This window comes from Python bivittatus, unplaced genomic scaffold (assembly GCF_059951505.1).
Source record: "Python bivittatus isolate LINGU-HERP-01145 unplaced genomic scaffold, Pbiv_v1 ctg000440_np1212, whole genome shotgun sequence".
Classification (NCBI taxonomy): Eukaryota; Metazoa; Chordata; class Lepidosauria; order Squamata; family Pythonidae; genus Python; species Python bivittatus.
The window spans coordinates 4,155,428-4,163,221 of record NW_028277063.1 but is presented as its reverse complement, the minus strand read 5'-3'; positions in this window follow the sequence as shown (position 1 = coordinate 4,163,221).

Genomic DNA, 7,794 nt, shown 5'->3' with positions numbered 1-7,794 from the left:
AAGGGGCTATTCTCATGGACATGTAAAGCAATTTTGGTGCCCCGTGTGGAAATGAATGCTTTCATTTATCCCCCCATGCACACATCTTGTTTAAGCCAGAATAGAGGACTCCATTTTTCCTCCATGCTCTTTTCCAAACACCAGCCTGTTTTTCTGCCCTGTAGTAGCAAGTAGAGGGGAAAAACCTTTGCTCCATTTCCTTTATAAGGAATGAGAAAGGAACATGGCATTGTTGGGTTAAGCTGGCTCCTCCATACCCACTTTGTAAGAGATGAGACGTTTTCATGGGAACAGAGGTCATTCCAAAACACAAAAGTTTCCCTGTATTTGCAACGCAGCCTCCTTTGGAGAAGCAAGACCATCCTGCTCTTTTTTAACGGGTTGAAGCTATGGTGGCCAACTTCATTAGAAGCCCCCTGAGCAAAGGAACGGGCCATTGTGCGCAGATACCGTAGAAATAGGAAGAGCAGGCAGCAAGGATTTGTGAAGGATAAGGAACGGAGACCTCCGAGTGCTTCCATGCTGTGGCTATGAAAAGGAGGGGAAGAAAAGATGCTGCTGACTCAGATTTGGCACACAAAAAGCCTTCTGAATCTCTTTTTCCGCATGTCTTCTCCTGCTGCTGTGTCAGCATCAACTGCAGCTCAGTTCACCTTCAGGCATTGCGTTGGAGATCACACTCCAGCACAAGATCCATCTCACGCACGTGCTTTTCCTTGTCCTCGCTCAAGGGCGGCTCTGCAGGAGTATTATTCGCCATTTCCTCCTCCATCCCGGCATCGGTACCTTATTTAAAGTAAAGAAGGATAAACTTGGCTTGGTGCAAGAGGGTGTACCTGGTTTTAAAAAGTCTTCCTCTTCCCCACTTTTTTTTAAAAAAAGAACGGTCTCCTCCCATATTTCCCACAACAATCCTGTGGAGTAGGCTGGGCAGAGAGACAGTGATTGACCTAAAATCAACCACTGAATTTTCATGGCTGTATATAGTGACACAAGGATAAGAAAATACATTCTAATCTTGGGGGGGAAATGGGACTGTGGTATGAATTATGGAAACATCTGCCCTCTAGGAGGAGCTGCGGATGAATGGAATGCTACAAATTACTCTTTGCCCTGAATTAAGTTTCTAGTCCTTTTGATCTCATAACTCTAAGAAAATATTACTGTGACAGATGCATAGTAATATTAACTTCTGCTTACTATTTAAAGGCTGCTTTTTTCAGAAGAAGGACAGTGGCATAGATAAGAGGAGCGAGCTACCGTAAACTCTGCATGGCAAAGTCTGAAGGCCTACCTTTGTTCTTTAGTGCATTCTCCAGATTTTATGTGGCTTTGGTCAGGATCATTTCTCCTAAGTAAACCCACTCTGTTCCTATTTGTCTTCGCCATTCCCTATAGGGCAATCCGTACAACCCCCATGAGCGCAAAATGTTCTTTTACAACTAAGATGAAATAGTCTGTAATGCTCTGAAGGTCCACAAGAGACCCTCAGGTGGGATCTAGGCCTAACCAAGCCACCTTGTTCTGGGAAGAAGATGATTATATATATGCAGGGGTTGAACAAGATGAGTACAATCTCTTGATTGGGAAAAGGGAATAAAGAGAAGAAAAACAAGATGTCAAATTTCCCAAACTTTTCTCCATCTTCTGGGAAACTTTCTTCATCCAGGGCCAACGGTTTTCCTTTCGGAATACAACATCTGGCCTTGGTGAAACTCTGATTTGGCAACTAGGAACGTCTTGATCCTGTGCAAAAATTAATAGAAAACATGGGGAGGCTGTAGATTTAAGAACTTTCCAGCGGATTTATTAACAAGTGATCAAATACTGAGTAACACTGCTATGGGATTAAAGTGGTTTTACCAATCAATCCTATGCATATTTACTCAGAAGTTACTGCCTCACTAGGGCCGAAAAGAATTTCTTGTTCTCAGTAGGGCTTAAGTGAATTTAGCCGCAGATATCTACACACTCAGCCAGTAAACCTGATGAGATCTTTTTACAGCATAGTCAATCAAATTGACATACATTTTCAGAAAACAAACTCTTCTAAATAAATAAGCATATAGTGTATTCTTTATTTTATATGTTTTTAATGGATGTCCATGAAAACGTGTTCATTGATGTAAACATATTTATTCAGGACTGCAGCACAATTTATAAGGCAGCAGGCTAGACTATTTGAGGAAAAAAGCTTATTCCTTGTAACTCCTTAAAAATGATTTATTAAAGACTCTGTTCAGAATATTCAAGTAAAAAAAAAAAAAGGCAATGTTTATACTGCCAGACCAATTCCAAAGGGTATAAAACAGCCATAAAATCATTGAATGACAGGCGTGAGCTTTGAATGCAGGATTATGTTCTCATTAGGAAAAAAATGTGCCATATTCTGATTGTTTACACAGAAGTAAATCCCACTAAACTGGGTAGCTGTGTAGCAATCAGGCGTGTAAAATCTTGCAGCTTTGTATACACTTGCTGAGCTCATCGAAGATTAAGGTATACAAGCTGTGAATGAGAAGTCACACCAGCAAAAGTGCAAAGATGGTGAGAAAAATAAACGAGTGCCCACCCTTTTCTTCCCACATTTCTCTAACTGCTGGCTTGGGGGAAGGTGACCCTTTTGCATCCTATGGCTGCTGCACAAGAGGCAAGATCCCAGCTTATTCCTGGCTCAGAGATGCAGCAACAAAAACCAAATATCAGCAGTGCAATCTTGGCTGTCATGAATCTCTTCAAGAGATGGGTGTAGGCCCATTCAGTTTGGGCAGTGTTTATCTTCTCGGGCTTCTGTTGCATTCCACCCCCCAAACCATCCAAAAAATCAGAAGCAATCTGGTACCGCCTTTTTTGATTAATGCATTGTATTCAAAGGCATAAGTTGTTATAAGCTTCTGATCATTTTGCTACCATAGACGAAGCACAGCTCTCCTCCTACAATGTCTACACAAAATTCAGGGATTGCTGAGACAGCTAAAAAGAGGAATGCTTTGGAACAGAAAGCTTTTATCAGCTCTAGTTATCAGGCATGGAAGAGGGAGGGAGGTGGGAAATCACGGAAGAAATGGTAGGACCAGAGGCAGGGGGGTGACAAAGGAGAAATGGTGCCATAGAGCATGGTGATTGTGCAATATAAGTCTTGTCTGCAAGTCCTTTGTATTGTTCACTCTGACTCAGGAATTTGGAATAATTCGGATAACTGAATAATTTGGATTATTCAGGATACAGATGGCATGACTTCATACATGCACCCCTTGTGTTTGGATAATTTGCTGATTGACCTCTGAATGTGGGGTGGAGGGACATTGTCTATTAGGGATGGGTGGCCTTGGATCATTGCTTCACACAGGCACAGCACCCTAGCAGCCACCAAGTGATGCTTAAGGCTGGGTTTACAGGAGACAGCCACAAACTAGCCATCGAGATTTCAGCTGTGTGCGTTGTTAAGCTACTGTACCTGGGCTGACCACTGGATTGCAGCAAAGAGTTAGTATTTTGTATCTCCTTGCTGCCATCTAGAGGTCATCTAGGTGTTTGCAACCCAGGTAAGGCAGTCTATTACTGCATGATCCCATTCGTGTGGTTAGTTTAAGTTTTAGCATGTCATGTGAACCCAGAAATTAGATCATTTCTGTGTGCCACAGCAGCACAGTCCAAGTATATATGAACTAGGAAAGGATAACTTCATCTGTCCATGTTCCTCCTTGTGTGAGCTTTTTGAGGAAGGGGACATAGAACATACAGAGGAGAGGGAAAGCTTCAAATAAATTTGGCAGCCTGATTTCTGAGATGCTTCCTATGACTTTAAGAGGGGTAAAGGTACAAAAACTCTGCAATGTCTGGGGAAAACACCTGGCGAGAATTTCTCTCAGATGTAACTTTTAAAGGTACAAGTGTCTTTTCAGAACCTCAATTTGCTAACTCTGCATTCATGGTTTCCTGCAGAAAATAGCTGAAAGCGGTAAGAGGAAAGCTTTTATTTTTATTGTGCTTGGAAAGAGCAGGAAGGAGCATCATGTGCCTTTACAGATGAATGAAAATTGAATAATTGAATCTTTCACCAATCTTACATCTCATGGCTGGAAAAGCTGCATCCATTCAGCTTCCATCCATTCTGGAACTGCTAAAAGACACAGAAATTCTGCAAGAGGAGTAAAAATGGTGCCTCTGGGTCGTGGATTTTGGCATGGAGAGAAATAACATATTTGTCAAGACTTGGGTTCCACATGCATGGACCTAAATACTTTACATAATAAAAAGACTTTCAAGGGCTAAAAGCCATCTTGTATATTTACACAGATTAAAGAGAGTAGGAATTGGGTATTTTGTCAGCACTGAGGTTAGAAGGATAGCTTGGGATAGATGTATATGACCAACCCATATACTTCCCCAAAGCAAAATATTGCTATTCATAGCAATTCAATCACATTATGGGAGAGGAAGCAGAAATGTACTGCTTTGCGTGTGCGTGCATGCGCGCGCACACACACACACACGTGTCTTGGTACCAGCCGAGCATTTTATTCTCTATTAGTAATAAAGTTAAACAGAATGAAACTTTAAATATAAAGCAAGCAGGGAGCTGCTACCGTGAGAAAAATGGGGTCTGCAACTAATGAGGCAGAGCCATTGTGCTGGTTTTGAGAGGCACTGATGTTATTTTCTTAGTCTGCATCCTAGATTTTTGGGGTGAATGGGGTAGGGGACAAGGGGATTCTAAGGGGAGGGGTTTAATTAATGAACAAAAGAACCTGGGTTTTTTAAATAATTACAAGAAAATTGTTATTAATTAATTATTATGATTATTATTAATACAATGTCCCAACTCCATCTCCCTCCTTGCAATGAGGAGGGATTGGGACAACAAAATATTATTTACTCTGTATTATACTGTAAATACAACTTCAATAAACTTTATTTCAAACAAAACAAGTTTGCATCGTCATGGCTATGGAATCCCCTGGCTGGTGGGATCCTTACAAATCCCAGAGCTCATGAGGCTACCCAGAGCTTGCCCAATGGTTAGGAATTTCTTTCTCCTAATCCCATTTCTGCAAGAATGGGTCATAGTTCCTGATCTGTCAAAGGGACCTATTCTGTGTCCCCAGAGTTACCTTCTTTAAGGGCTTCATGTATTTCAGGGCTGAATTGGCAGAACCTTGGCTATCTGGAGGAGAAAATTTACAGAAGGCAAGAAAAGGAAGGAAAATTGTTTGCCAAAAGTGGAGCGAGAAAGGGTTACTGTTATCCGAAAGGGGAGAGTGGGGTCTGGTAGAGTCAGGTGTGTGTGTTGGGGGACAAGGACTGTTGGGCTCTTGTGCAGGGGTTCTGTGGGGCTCGATTCCCACTTTCTCACAGGGCTCAGGGGAGCAGAAGTCCAGAGAGACCCAATCAACTTTACCATTCAACGTAAGGAAGGCATCAAGAGCAGCTTAGCCTTCTGGCAAATGTAGAAGGGGTTAATGGTCACCATGGCAATGAGCTGGGAATGTGGTACCTTGGATGCACACGTGGCAACAGAGGAACTGGCAGAAACTGTGCCGCATAGAAGAACTGGGTGGGGATGGAGAGGGACTGGAATCAGGAAAGATGCAATTAATGTGGCACGTTGAGGAGGGAAGGGGGGGAGGGCGGGAATGAAGCCTTCTTTTGATGGAGGAAGAGGTCAGAGGGATCTAAGCCAGGAAGACTAGAACAGGAGCTGATGCCTGCTCTTGAGTGAAGCAAATGTGAGATCTGGGCTGGAAAAAGAAAGGGACAGGTTTCCAGAGAAAAATACTATGGGACAGGTAAAATTGTGGAATAATGGCTGCACTGAGCAAAGAGAACAGGGAGAAAGCAAGAAGGAAGGAGAAGGAAAGAAGAACAGCAGGGGCTGTGGGAGAGGAAAGTGCGGTTGGGAGATTTTTAGAAAGTGGGGGAAGGAGTTGTGGTGCACAACCAAAGCCATGGTTCTGCATTAGAAATGGAAAGATAAGTTTTAAAATGGGTGGGGAAGAAGGGGAAGCTCTAATAGGAAACAAGGAGACTGAAAACAGTAGCAGAAGATGTGCCTGCTGTACCCAATATTTTTTTCTCTCTCTCCAGCAAGAGATTAGGGTGAGAGGATGTGGGAGAGGACATTAAATAGGAAAGAAAAGGAAGGATTAAATTTCCTAACTGGAGGGGGAGAAATAGGAAGAAATGGGATGAATTGATGGGTGGGATGTACAGAGGTGTAGGGGACACAGTCAAAGGTCACTGCAGATAATAACCGGTCACTTCTGCCCAGCCAGGAAGGTCTGGAAGAGATGGCTCACTCCAGGTCCCAGCTATAAAGCTTTGCCCTGTGGGACTTAAGCAATGTACCTTTTCTGCAGCTTCCTCTGTTCTGTAGAAACAGCATCTCCCCCGACACACACGCACACAGCTCCCCCCACCCCCCACAACACACACACAAAGCCTGTATGGCTCTGACCCTGTGTGGGATTTCATAAAGCTATAAAAACTTGGCTCTTTCAGCCCTGGGGGAGGGTGTATTCCCTGATACTTTATTCTGACCAATATCACTGTGTTTGAGCTGGTTATCATTCCCCGATGTGAGGTGTGTATTACATACAGTCTTGGCTTTTGTTTGGCTGTTATTATTTCTTGCTGCTGTTTTTAATTCCAATATGTAAGCTGTCTAGAGACACTTTGGTGACTGAGGCACCACACACGTTGCCAAAAAATAGCAACAAACATAAACCCCTTACACACTTGTCAAAGGCTGCAAATATTTACAAAAGAAAGCCGTTGCCTATAAGTCATGTACTGAGTGGATGTGGTTTTTTTTCCCAACCACTCATTCATTCTCTAATCTCGAGAAGGAGTCAGTGTAAAATGTGTCTCCAGAATGTTCCAGAGAACTTCAAAACATTCCATACCTCCTCTGGCCCGTGCCAATGTAGAAAACTTCTGGAAAGCTACTCCAGAAAATTACAAAACAGCAGGATCAAAAAAGAGTTTTCTGCAAGAGGCATCTATGGGAAGTGGGCAGAGGCAGAACTGAGCCCAGGAGCTGGGCAGCAGGATGGTATGAGAGCTCCCACCAGTGGGGACCCAGTTTGCTCAGCTTTAGCATCTCAAGAGGGAACTCACAAGTGGGGATGCTAAACAGGTAATAGACAAGAGCAAGCTGATACAGGAGCAGCTCAAAGATCCCATGTAGAAATGCCCTTAGACAGCACAGGCCAGGTTTTTTAGCTTGCTTTGTCTTCCATCGCTTCCTGGTCATCTGTTCACCCACCCCTGCTGCTAAGAAAGTCATCTCATTCTACCTAACAGTACAGCCTGTCCTTGACTATGAAAGCTTGCAACCAAGAATGATTTATTAAGGCTACCAGATTTGGGTTGAAAAACTGTGGACAGCCAGTAGAGGGCAGCAAAGAGATGCAGAAAACTAACATCCAGCTAGATTTTGTAGTTCAGATCCAATAGTCCTTTGAATGTGAAGTAGAGCCTGTAATCACCCAGCCAAAAAGAAGAGGAAGGCAGACACGCCTGGTAAGGAAGAAGAGGAATTTAAGATAAGATGTCACAAAGAAAGACATTTGTTATAAAGGGGATATTAAAAGATGAACAAGCTTCATGTGTGATCAATAGCAAGAAGGTTTTGAGGAACAAGAGAAATAGAACCAGAATTGTCTTGAGGATTATATTATGCAGAAAAATACTCTGTTTATATTTTTAACAGCTATAGGAAGCTGCTGGAAGAGGTTATTTATTAGTTTGGAGTAAGATATCATCTAATATGTACATAATATGCAGCTTTTC